We start from the raw sequence: 14,034 nt of genomic DNA on the forward strand, positions 1-14,034 counted from the left end.
AAGTCTCTCTGAAACGTGTTTAAAAACTATAATGATGCTATACCATCTGATATCATATTTGGTATATCACAGATTTATGGATCTCAGTTATAAGATCACATCTGGCAGTCACATTTTTTGTACTATCTCTCAATACAATCCTGTGATGTGTAGTCTCCCCACCTAGATAGAAAAAAATTATATGTGCCACTTTTGGAGGATGAATCTAAAAGTCCTATCAAACAAATTTACACAAATAATATTACAGTCCAATTTTTGTCCCTCCTTTTATTTACCACATTTTCTTGAACAGCAGTATTTCTTTTATCTTAAAAATATTCATAGTATTTGTACTTGATGGACATTTCACTTTCCTTTGTTATTCCTATGCTTCAATTTATTTCTATTTTCTTTTATTTTTTTCACATCTTTTTCCTGTAGTTTCATACATCTACAATCATCAGTTCTTTCAAGAAGGCATGATACCCAACACATTTTCATAGTACAAAGAAAGAGAATCTCTATTCCCTGAAAATTACAGCCTTATTTTTTCATAAAATCATTTCCCTTTGCATTTAGCTCACACATACAGCCAGTATGAATCATTTCCTCAGTAGACAATCTAAGCTGACAGTAAACATGTTCATCCCAATATGATTCCTGCTACGTGAGGAATGAAGATAGGTTGTTGGCAACTATCGCTATCTCCACATGCAAGGCTTAAATATTGTCCTTCTCATCCTTAAGTTGCGAGTAAAACGCTAGTTGTACTCTAACATAGAGCACAATTCTCTATCCTCCCACCATCGCTGCTCTGAACAGGTAGGACGGGTCAGAAAAATGCTAGGAGATTAACACTAAACCATATAATTCCACAGTGGGTGCGGGCCAAACATCTTGATAACCGAGAAGCTGAATCAATCTGCAATGGGAGGTGGCTTTCCTGGGGACAACAGCAATCAAAACGGATGATCTCAAGAAGCTGAAGGTGGCACAGACAACCGGAAGCAAGGTCCTATACTGTACACCCTGTTAGTAGCAGAAAGGTAAACGTGGGGTAACTTAGGGTGCCCAACTGAATTTGCCTTTTTTATGTCCTCATATCTCAGTGCTTCAATGATGGAAAGGCTGGGCATCATACAGTGTAACAGGACATGTACAGCTGAGAAAACATGCTGCTTGAGGCCACGAGACCACAGGGCATATATGGAAGAACTGAAAGAGGAAAGACCTGTTATGCTCAGACATCACAGAGTTTTATTTTTATTATTATTACTTTTTTTGTTGAAGTGCAGGGTCCAAAGACACTGCAGCAGGGAAGGGCTCCATTTGTCCAGACCTGCCTTACTACAGAGTTTTGTGACAGGAATTTTTTTGTGAGAATTTCCTGGCAGTGCTGCTGTCAGGCTTAACCCTAGGTTTGAATGTCATGCAGACCCAGAATCAAAAGATGACTTAATGAAGACACATTAAAATCTGAAGTGCATGGGATATACCACTCAGAACTGTCATGCTGTTTGCAGAGGACTTCTTTAGTTTGACTGTTTCCAAATACAAGCCAGCCATTACTTTAATATTACTTATCCAAGCACAGAAAGCTTTGACCTAATTACCAGTATCAATGGGAAATATTTATCCCAATCTTCAAGGAATCAGAAAATAAAGGAATATGCAAAGAGAACAGCATTTCCTTTTTTTGTCCCATTTGTTATTTTTTGCACCTATTTCTTAAAATGCTAAAAAATTGGCACAAATCACTTTATTTACTATGGACTTCTATAGAATTAGTCTGAAGTTCTGAAACAGTTAGCAAAACACAAGGAAACTCCCAAAATCAAGAAAATAGCTTGTTAAGCCTGCTGAAACAAACACAGAAAACCCTGTCATCACCACTATGTTCAATAGTAAATGCATGCTTTGGGTTACTTCCAGGCAAGACAGCCATCCCCAAAGGAATATTTTTAATAGAAAATAATTGCTATAAAACCAAACCACAGTTCAACAGGCAGATAATGTAAAATCAAAGCAACACTATAAAGGACCAATTGTATCCCATATCTATCCTAGATTCAGAACATAAAATAACATTTGTAGCTTTAAAGAACTGTGCAGGTAAAAGAATTTATTGCTATTAGTTTTACTCTGAAGCTCTCTTCTTCACAATTTAGTAGTAAGTAGCTTTTAAACACTTATTTTCTCTATAGCTCAGGACAGCTCACATAGCAAAAATACAATGAAATGCCAAAAAAAGTTGTTAAATACACGCCACTGAGATCAATCAGGATTTGCACCACTTCAATAAACAGAAAGGCTATTTCACAGTGTTTGGTTTAACAAAAAAACCCCAAACCCGTAACTGCAGATGCTGTTATAAAAAAGGAGTTGCAAGCCAAATCATTGCAGGAAATCCTAATTTACATCACTGAAATGGAGGTCGGTAACTCAGGCTCTCATCAGAATAGACACAGAATTTGGAATTCTGTGTTTGGAAAATGTCAGAAATTGCAGAAGAAACACAGAAACACTAAAACAACATTAGCTAAACAGACATTCAAGCAAATACTTTGAGACTTAGCCACATGCAGAACACAAATCACGTGTAAGTTGATTATAGTACATTATTACATGCTGAAGCTAGCTGATACTATGAATTCCAACTCTAAGTGCAAGGAGCACTTGATGTCACCCTTTAATCCTGCTGCTCTATCACTACTCATCTTGCATCAATATATTTTCAGTCTTGGGATCACAGTTTAATAGCAGTTAATGGCCTCATCTCTTCACCACTGAGGTATTCAAACAGACTACTAAACAGCAGTTTGCTCCGTGTAACACTTAACTTTGTTGACTTGTGTGTCAAACAGCTGTGCCCCTAACTGAGCAATGACCATTCCAAAAGAAATCTCATCTTGCACAGTGATTAAAATTTCTTAGCTCAGTTTCATGTCTGACAAAACCGAAGCTCTTGACTAACCTGTCTGTAATCTTAGGTAACAAAATAACCAAACAAAAACCAACCAACCAACCTCCATTAAAATTGTTTCTGCCTTTTCTGATTAATTTGCTATGACAAATCTTTTGCGTATACCACTGTTCCCTTTTTTGTTTTCCTTAGCAGTAGCTACCAAAACATAGATATCTTAGCAGAAAATTAATGGGTCTTTGAAGATGGAAAAAAACAGGTAGTGCTCCAGTAAAAGTTGCAGTTGGAAACACCATGTTTTTAATCATGGATGTTGTGTACACACTCCTCACCTTCAGTACAGCATATAGCCAGAACTATATATGACCTCTGTTGCATTAAGAGTTACTGTCGCGTTACAAATAAGAGTCTGAGGAGTGGCTGGGGGGGGGGGGAACCCTCCCGTTGAGTCACAAGGTTCAGACAGGACCCCCTTGATTTCTAAACTCCTTCTCAGAGAGGAGTCTAGGTGCAGCTAGGTCCAGTCTTAGTCTCGTGACTCAATGGGAGGGTTCCCCCCTCCAGCCACTCCTCAGACTCCTATTTGTAACGCGACAGTAACTCTTAACGCAACAGAAAAATTGGCATAGTCAGCAGGATTACCATGGATAAACTGCTGCAAAAATACAAATGTGCCCCTTCCCAGGCTGGGAAGGAGTGGGCTCAAAAATTTTGGAAGGATGAAGAGAAGGTGGTAGAACGCATTGAGCAGTGTCAGGCTGCGCAAAATCTTGGAGTGAATAAAGGTAAAGATGTAATTTGTGCGGTGTTAGGAGCCTGTTTATCTTGTGCTCAGCAAGAAGCTAAGAAAACCCCTGCTCCCAGACTAATTTCCAATGTGGAATATTCAGCTTTAGAATCGGAAAATGAGGTGTTGAAGTCATCATTGGCCTTTGAGAGGGAGATAGGAAAAACACTAAGAACCCCAGTTGATAAACTCATGAGTGAAAATGATAAACTTGTGAGTGAGAATAGTAAACTTGTGAGTGAGAATAATGAACTTGTGCGTGAGAATAATAGATGTGTAAATGAGAATAATATACTCGTGGGTGAGAATAACTACCTTAAACAGTTGCTGGAAAGGGTTAATCGTCTGCTAGATAAAATGCAACCTTCTGCTCCACTTGAGCAGATTCATAGATTAATGCATGGTGCAAACACTGAAACTGGGGATGGTGATCTTTGGTTTGACAGTGATGATCATGAGGTCAAAGGTACCTCCGATTCCGAGCCTCAATTGATTTCCTTACGACCTTTGGTCAAAACTGAGACCACTGTTGATGACGATGACGAAATCTGCACTACTGTGCGAACAATTCCATGGTCACCATTGGTCCAATCTCTAGGTAAGAAGAATAACCCAGCTGGGGAGAATTGCCTAGATGGAAAACCCCCAACCCACAAGGAAAGTGCACCTTCTGCACCAGGCCTAATTGACGAGGCAGAATCTCAACGAAAAAACTTTCGTCCCCGGGGAGGGCAGCGAGCCACCCTGCTCAGCAGGTATTAGCAATTCAGTGGCTCTCTGATGAATATTCTGACCCTATCATTGCCATTCCCGTTGGACCCAGAAAAATATTGGTAAACTTTCTTATTGACACCAGGGCCCAAATGTCAGTAATTACCCATGAAACAGCACAAACCCTGGGCATAATACCTGGCTGACACAGGGTTAAATTCACAGGAATTGAAAAGGTATGCGCCACTGAAAAAAATTCACCCTGGTTGCCAGAAGAACGAAGATTAACCAGGGCAGAGGTATTAGCCGGTGCTGCATATACTAACATTCTAGGATTTGACATACTGCGTGGGCGTATGTGGAAACTCCCAGATGGAAGTGTGTGGAGTTTTGCAAGAGGTAAAAAGGAATCAGGCATGGTGAAATTGAGTCTGTTACAAACACCTATACCCTTACCCGCCTCTAAAATCACTAATGTTCGGCAATATCCATCTCCAGCAGCAGCGCTTATGGGGATTGATGGGGTGGTAACGGAACTGGAAAAAAGAGGCATCATTAAAAGGACTCATTCACCCTATAATTCACTGGTGTGGCCAGTAAAGAAACCAACCAGACAATGGCGTTTTACAGTGGATTACCAACAGTTAAACGCTAACACTGCATCTTTGACTGATGCAGTTCCAAATATGGCAGAAATAGTGACATTGATACAGGGAGCTGCCCATCCCTGGATGGCTGCCTTGGCAAGAAAAATACACTAGATTAGCACCCAGTGCATCTCACCCTCTTTTTAACCCTGACGGTTAAATACAACCGAGCACGTTTGTTTCCTTTTTGTGTTCACAGGAATCCTGAAAGAAGATGACTCCAATTGAAGTAGACGTATGCAAAATGCGGTATTGGAAGCAAAGTATACTTTAAATTCAGCAGCATTTTGCAGACAACTCCTTTGATGTGTAGCCAGAAAAACCCAGAACAGCCGTGGTCCCAGGTCCACATTAAATACAATGGAATTATTGGAACACGTGCCATCAAAGAAAATTTAAACTTAGCTACTGTAATTATGCATGGTTCCCATGTGTTCTCAAGACACGAGTGGAGCTGGGATAACGGATGGCTTCCACTCCTGAAGGGAAAAGCAGGAGAAGAAATCCAGGTAGGGTGTAGAATGATAAACAGATCAACCCATGAAAAGGTCACATCCATGATAATACCCAACATTTCCAGAAAACCAATAGCATCAAAGTCTTGTGTCACTGACAAGTGAGATTGTTGGTATAACTTTACTCTGGGACCCACTATTGTGGCTTGTGTATGGCAACAACAGTGTACAGGGCCAGGGATGTCAAAGCAACACTGTACAGGGCTGTCATTCCGGTTCAAAATAGATATGATTGAACCTCATCCAACTACATCACCTGACCTAACCTCACCCATTCCACTTGACACACTGCAATATGGAGTTAGGAATGTATCCATTTTCACCATGGTACCTCACAATGACCCTTGGGACCATGCATTGTCACGATATAGTGCAAGCACTGGAACACAACAAAACAGAAGGAACTTAAGTCTCTCTGTTCTAGTTATGCATGGAAATGAAGTATACTCAAAAGATGAATGGAGTTGGAATGACTTTCTTCAGATGGCTAGACTTCAAGCCACTCCAGGGCAAAAAATACAGATTAGCTGCCGAGTAACTAATGGGTCTACTTTCCACAGGCCGACTGAAATTAAAGCAGTCTATACTGACTCTTCCAGACCAGAAAATTATAAGGCTGAGTGTTACACAATAACCGAACCAAATTCAGATTGCTGGTACAATCTTACCTTTACCAAACCTATAATTGTGTACTGTCTTTGGGGTTACAGAGGCACTGAATTACTATTTGAATTTGTGATTGATACAGCAACATCTGTGCTGGTTGCAAAGGATAAGGAACCTCTGCCCCCACAAATGTCTGAAAATGTACCGACTCAGCCTCCCATTAGTCTAACTCCTTTCACCTTCAACACAGGCCCCTACATAATTAAAAATACAGGTCAGCAACAAGTGCTGTTTAATCCATCTTACTCCCTCAAACAGGTGGAATTAGCAATGCAGACTAATATCTCTGCAATTAAACCTACCTGTTCACCATTCCTGAGTACTTCTTACGCAGGACGGTCAGCATGATTGCATAAACAGACTCTCATCTCTCCAAAACGATCAAAGAGAGATGTGACTGGTGTCTTAGGAACAGGATTGGGAGTCCTAAACAGCACAGATGCTGAAGTACTTGCTAATAAATTAGCCACAGTAACCAATGGCTTAAGTGCCCTGAAACATCCTTTACAATCTTCTCTTTCAGCTCTGGGAGCTAACCAATGGCTCCTATCAGATATATTGCTTCAGTGGGGAGAGGTAAATGAGAAGGACCACCAGTTAATTGTGGATGCACTTGGTGTAGCCCAAACTAATGTTTCTTTAGCTTTTAGTTGTATCCAAGCTCAACTGTGGATGCAATCCATAGTAGCTGCAATTAAAAGTAATCTGGGATAGCTGAATTTGAGAAAGAATTCCAATCCTGGTGGTATCCAGTTAATTTCACCTATGACCCTACTGACGGCAAAACCACAGCTTTTGTCTTAACAATATGCAATGCTTCAGTATACACCATATACCCAATCATTGCGTTGGGGTTGAATCACAATGGAACTATACTCTATCCATTAGAACATAGAGTATGGGCCCAACAAAATGAGAACAAATGGCGAACTATTTATGTTAATGCATGCGTTGTACGGGAACAACAAGGATTTATTTGTGAGAGTACCACCCTCAAAGCCCAAGACATCTGTCTTGACACTGAACAAAATGTTTGCCATTTTGAAATACAACCTGATGAAACCCCTGAAACTGTACTTGTGTATATTGGAAAAGGATGCATTTGCATGAGAACCTTTTGTGATTTTGTATTTGTAGGTAACACTACTGCAGATATAAGTAATTACTCGAATATTTGTGTTTCTAATTTTACCAAAATTATGGGATGCGACTTCAACTATTCAGCTCCTGTTACAACCCACCAACTGCTGCAAGCTAACTATACACTGTATCAAGACTTATTACCTACCCCTATTGGACTGAACCTCACATTGGTGAGAAAACTGCTACGACACGATGACCTGAATCAACTGCTGGAACGCGTCCAGAATAATGGACATAAGACACTAGTCACTGTCCACCATGACGCGGAAGAGATACATCGTGTCTTAGAACAAGTGAAGCAGGATGGAGGACACTATTGGTGGGACACTTTGCTAGGATGGTCGCCAACTACAACCAGAATTCTCAATAAGATGCATCATCCAGTTGTTATTCTGATAATGCTCACTGTGTTATGCTTCATTCTAACCATCGCACTGTATGTTAGACTCTGGACTATGGTAAAGCATTTGTCTCATCAAATATCCCCACAAGATGTATACGTACTCAATAATCCTCACCACGAGAATGTATGTGACACACCCAAGGCATTCCAAATATCGTGAAGCTTGAGTGACTATAGTCACGGGGTGGATTATGTGGGATAATTGCTGAGGTGACTTAGAAATTAGAACTTATATTCACACTTTTAGGTAAGGCACAGCATTGAAGAAGCTTCCCTGGTGGAATGCAGCTGACATGCAAGGAATCCATTCCACGGAAGTTCCCTACGCCTGCAACCTTAGATGTTGGTAATGCCAGGGGAACTTGGTGTGCTGACTCTAAGAGGCACTGCCCAGAGGGTGGAGCGGTGTGGAGATATCGTGGCCAGGCTCTGTAATAATATGGGAACTTGAAGGTATCATGGAACTGATAAGCTGCATATTTACTACCCTGGGCCAACACCCTGTCATGTTTTTGACAAAATGCTGTCCTTTTGGTGAACTTTGCTCATTATAACATCGTTATAATACCAAAACACACCTCCATCCCAAAAGCTACCCGCCTCCAAGGTGCGACCACCCCTCACTGAGCTTGCGCTCTGAATTTTCCTAGCTCATACCTTTAAAAGCGAAGCGAGAAAACTTTACACCAATCCTAAACAAAGGTATCTATGACTAGAGTCACTCAAGCTCCACCTGAAAGGTGAAAAATAGTATAAAATAGCTTAAGAGAGAGAGAATGTTAGGGAAGACACCATCGTGTACCACTCTGACATTTGGAATCAGTCGATGGGCTAAGCCTCTCTTCCCCCCCATTGGGACGCCTTTGGGTAAGAGTCGAACACTTGGTTATACCAAGTGCCTCCCTGGGAAACTTAGAAATCTCTATAGAGTTGCTTTATTATCTTTTAACACGTTTCTAGTCGGCAGCGTTACTCACATTTGTGGTATTTGCACGTGCTTTGCAGACAGTGAATTTATCACCAGTAATCCAAATAATCTGTGTGTCTGTTGCTCTAATAAACTGCACGCTCCATTGATCTAGCCATGGTAGTTCTCATTGAACACGACCAGACTCTTTAAGTGTGGCCATGATAGTTCATGCAACACGACTAGACTGGGGGTGTAAGTGCATTATTAGTGAATCTGTAATCATGAAGTTCAGTACGCTGGACACGACCAGACTTATAACGTTGTAAATTAACGCTGTCGCCTTAGCAAAAGCCCTGAGAGGGCTGTGGTTCTGACAAGTGGCTATACACACAGTCCTTAGAAAATAAACCGTTGACCAAGTCTGAGACTAAGACTGGACCTAGCCGCACCTAGACTCCTCTCTGAGAAGGAGTTTAGAAAGCAAGGGGGTCCTGTCTGAACCTCGTGACTCAACGGGAGGGTTCCGCCCCCCAGCCACTCCTCAGACTCCTATTTGTAACACGACAGTAACTCTTAACACAACACCTCTCACTGGGGAATCCACTTTGCTCAATAATGCATCAAGGAAGTCTCATATTATTACAACAGATGTGACCAGTAACTCTATACTTGGTCTTGTTTGCTCTATAATACTATGTCAACAACAACCAACAACCAAACTGAAAACGAGACACCACAAAGGCTGTCAGGTATTCCATAAATCCACTTTGTAAACGTCAAGCTATTTCCAGCTGCGCAGATACAGTGCTGCTTTTCACAGGAAGCAACCCGTGCTATACTAGCCCCATATTTAAAGTGTAGATATGCAACAAACTCGACAAAATCAGCAGTCTTGGAACAGTCATCATTGTCTTCATTTATACTGCTTTGACACTGTCCTGGTTTCAGCTGGGACAGTTAATTTTCTTCCTAGTAGCTGGTATAGTGATGTGGTTTGGATTTAGGATGAGAATAATGTTGATAACACACTGATGTTTTAGTTGTTGCTGAGCAGTGCTTACAAGTCAAGGACTTTTCAACTTCTCATACTGCCCTGCCAGCAAGGAGGCTGGAGGTGCACAAGAAGCTGGGAGGGGACACAACCAGGACAGCTGACTCAAAGTGGTCAAAGGGATATTCCATACCATATGACAACATGCTGAACAAAAAACTGGGGGCAGTTGGCCAGGGGGAGGCACAGCCATTGCTCGGGAACTGGCTGGGCATCGATCAGCAGGTGGTGAGTAATTGCATTGTGCATCACTTGTTTTGCATATTATTTTATCATTATTATTATTTTCCCTTCCTTTTCTGTTCTATTAAACTGTTTTTACCTCAACTCACGAGTTTTACCTTTTTTCCGATTCCCTCCCCCATATGCCCGGGGGGGAGTGAGCGAATGGCTGTGTGGTGTTTAACTGCCTGCCAGGTTAAACCACGACAGACACACACTTCCTGCCTGGTATGGTTTGGAATTTCTCAAGTTTTCAAACCGTTTTAAGCAAAGTTGATATACTCAAGAAGCTCACTCATCTGACAACTAGTATTGCCTGTCCAGAGTCCCAGTCCAACAAAATCTCAAAGGAACTTCGAAACATGTCTGTTTCCAAGTTGCCACTTGGAATGCCGCTTAACAGCTGAAGTTGTGTTTCTTATTTTGGAGAATGATACTAAGCAGAAGAAATGTTTCACAGTATCAATTCTGAAAACCATGAGTATTCTGTAGAACAATTTTTTCTTACATGTTTTTACATCTTCTAACAGAATGAGGCCCCCGACCTGATTTTGCAAGCACTAGTACTATACAAATATTATTTTAGAAAATAAAAACAAAATAAAACAACAACAAAAACACAAAAAAAACCAAAGAAGCAAGAGAAATGTGAATGTATCAAGGAAAAAAGTATCCTTTTTACAAGCTTATTCAGATTCTGTAACATTCTGCTTAAACCAATACCAAAGAAGTCTGTCAGCTGTTTCCCAAGTTGCTATGTGAATTTTTTTCCCAGGTGTGAACTCAGACTTTCAGAAACTGTGACTAAACAATAACCATCACAAAAGGTGGGAGTTTGCAAAAACTGCAATAAATGTTGAGAAGTCAAAATTTGGTATTAGTGCCTTTTCACAGGATATTCTGGAGACTTAAATATAGGCTTATGCAGGTTGAAAGTGGAAAGTTATTCCTGAAAATGAAATTTTCAGATTTTGCAATGTGTTTGTTTTCTCAGTACTGCTTTCTTTGCTATTAGAGCTATTTAATTCTCTTTCTCATACAGCAAAACGTAGTTTCTCTGTTACTGAACTACAGGTGTTTTCTGCACAGAACTTTGGCAGCAAATTCTAAAGCATATTAACTTCAATCACTACCACTTCATAGTACTTACATCAACTATACATCTCACAGATTCTGTAATAAAAAAAGAAAATATTGATTTTAACTTTTATCGACTTACTTGCTTTCTTTAAAAAAAAAAAACAGTGCTTTTTCCTGCCACTGTTTACCATCTAAAACTTATGCTTTTAAAGCTACATATAGGCCAAGCAAAATACAAGAGAAGAGATACTAATTAAACACAAGTCAGAGGGATTTAAAAGTAAATTTGAAAATTACTAAAACTCTCACTTTACAGCAGCACTCCTAATATGTTTCTATTGCATATAATTTTGTATACTGGAGTAAAGAAATCCTGAAGTGGAGTGTTTGGAAACCCAGAATACCTCAGTGACAGAAAACACTATTATCAAAGAACAGAAATAGGCTAGTTTAATAATCAATTGTATATTTTAACTTAATTACCTCAACTTCTTACCTTATTGCAGGATCTGAAGTTAATCAATTTCATTATGAGAAATAGTTCATGGCAAAGGATAATACATATAACTTCAAAAAAAATATTTTAGCTACTTTATTGGACATTCAGCTATCCTGAGCAAACTGGGAACACACAGATACTCAGTGAAAAATGGTAATATTGTTAACTTAGCAATGCTGCTTTGCCTTTTAGATTAAAACCATTTTTTTGAGAAACATTAACAGAGATAAACCTATTCCCAGTAATTTTTTCAGACAAGTAAGTTATCTTACCATCAAGTTTTTGTAAAAAAAATTGTCCTTCCAAGATTAGAAGAATCTAGATCAGCAAATTACTGCAGGATCAGGACATAAATCAATTTACAATGTCATATAACTTCTTTGCTCACCATATTGTATTTGCTGACTTTGTTATTCAATGCTCCTTTTTAAGCAAGTGGAACTGCATTCCAAAATCAGAAAATTTTATTGAAGGCCTTAAGATGCTGAAAGAATTGCACTTTGAGTATCAGGTAATGGAGGGAAGATAAATCTGGAGCTTTTTTCCTAACAAAAAAAAGGAGAAATGGGAAAAGTAAGGGAAAAAGTGCTATACAGCTAAACAACAGCAGAAAAAATAAGAGTTAAAAGCAAATAAATTCATCTGAATTGATCACTTATTACAAAAATAGTTGGTGAGGGGACCAGAGCAGATTTAACATGAAGCAAGATGCTGTGCACTGCTTAGATATTTTATGCAAATTGGTTCTGGTTTTAATATGGATTGAACACTAGCTAAAGAATTATTACAAAGGTAAGGTATCAACATGGGATCTCATAGGTTCCAAAATTAATTGAGTTTTATTTAGGAATCTACAGTAAGACTTTGGAACAAGTACACACTACAGCAATGGTACTGCAGATTAAGTTGGCTCTTTAAAGAGAAATTTTGAAGACTAATTGAACAGACCCAAGCAGAAGATACCCAAATGTAAACACTGAAAGTGTAGATATTTTTCTTAGCAGACAAATAAGGGCATACACACATGCTAGAATCTACAGCCATCCCCAGAGTACTTTGCCCTTCCCCAAATCAAACAGGTAACCACTAGTGGCATACCCATTGAAGAAAAGGAGGCATTTAACATTGTTGCAGCTAATTCTTCATGACTGTACATTCACAGAAGGCCAACCAATTCATTGCCTCCACATGCACATGCAGAGAGTAAAGAACAGCATGATGCTGATGGTTACTGCTTGAATCTCGAAGCAGCAAAACTTGGGGCTGCTCTTGACTTTCAATTCTGTGCTGCTCTTGAATGAAATTAAGTTTGACTGTGCTGACAGCTATTCTCAGCATCTCTCTGGAGCCAAGTGCAGGCCTGGTTATCTGCTTTCTGTCAGGAATCACTTTCATTCATCTAAGTTTTCACCACTGCTTCCAGCCATCACTATTTTCTGATCATTTTTGCAACAGCCAGTTTTTAAATCACAGAATTTAAAGTAATTTTATTATGCAAAAATTGTAACTCTCTTTTATACAATAATTTTTGCATTGGTTGGGTCGTCAAGGGAAAAATTATCTAAAAATGAATTATTAAAAACCATTAATGATTTTCTGAAGTCTGCTCTAACTGTTTAGTACTGGAATGGAAGTTTCTGCAACTTCTGGAACATATATACCTCACTTTATTTGATCAAGAAACAAAATAACAGTCCTTATATTTGGCATAATGTAATCCATAAATTATGATATCAATTACAAGATGCTACAGAAACAACATGATGTAGAAACCAAGTTAACTCACAGAGAAGGTGCCAAACTCCCTATTAAACCATCTCAATAAACACACTCTTGTTTATTCCACAGAGCACATGTCGATTACTGTTTTGATATGCAATGATGACACCGAGGTGGAGTGCACCCTCATCAAGTTTGCAGATGACACCAAGCTGAGTGGTGCAGTTGACACACCAGAAGGACAGGATGTCATCCAGAGGGACCTGGACAAGCTGGAGAAGTGGGCCTGTGTGAACCTCATGAGGTTTAGTCTTGAACTACCAAATCAGGGATGTACCAAAGAGCAAGGTGTTTTTTATGAAGAAGGAACATAGTAACCCAGACATATTCCACTTTTTAAAAAGTGAGAAAGCTGTGGCTGGACAATTGTAAGGAGTATCCAACTGTTTATGTCAAAATATTCCACTCAAATATATGATTACATTTGATGTGTATTTCCTACAGTGATCACCTCTATAGTCAACTACATTCAGGCTTTTTTCATTGTCTGCTACTGACTGTGTAAGATTGTCACCACTGGGGGCTCTGCTAAATGCTGCAACACTCAAGGGGTGCAAGCAACATCATCCCCCCCAGGGTGTGACATTTCTACACATCAAAACAGTTCAAAGTTAACTTCAATGCATCCTAAAGTTAATGTATCTTTCTGCTTTCTTTGCCACTCTAAGTCCTGACACAGGCCTTTCCCATTCCAAGCTCGCAGGTATTCCCCAACAGAT

Source organism: Ciconia boyciana, chromosome 8 (genome assembly GCF_034638445.1).
Source record: "Ciconia boyciana chromosome 8, ASM3463844v1, whole genome shotgun sequence".
In the NCBI taxonomy this organism is placed as follows: Eukaryota; Metazoa; Chordata; class Aves; order Ciconiiformes; family Ciconiidae; genus Ciconia; species Ciconia boyciana.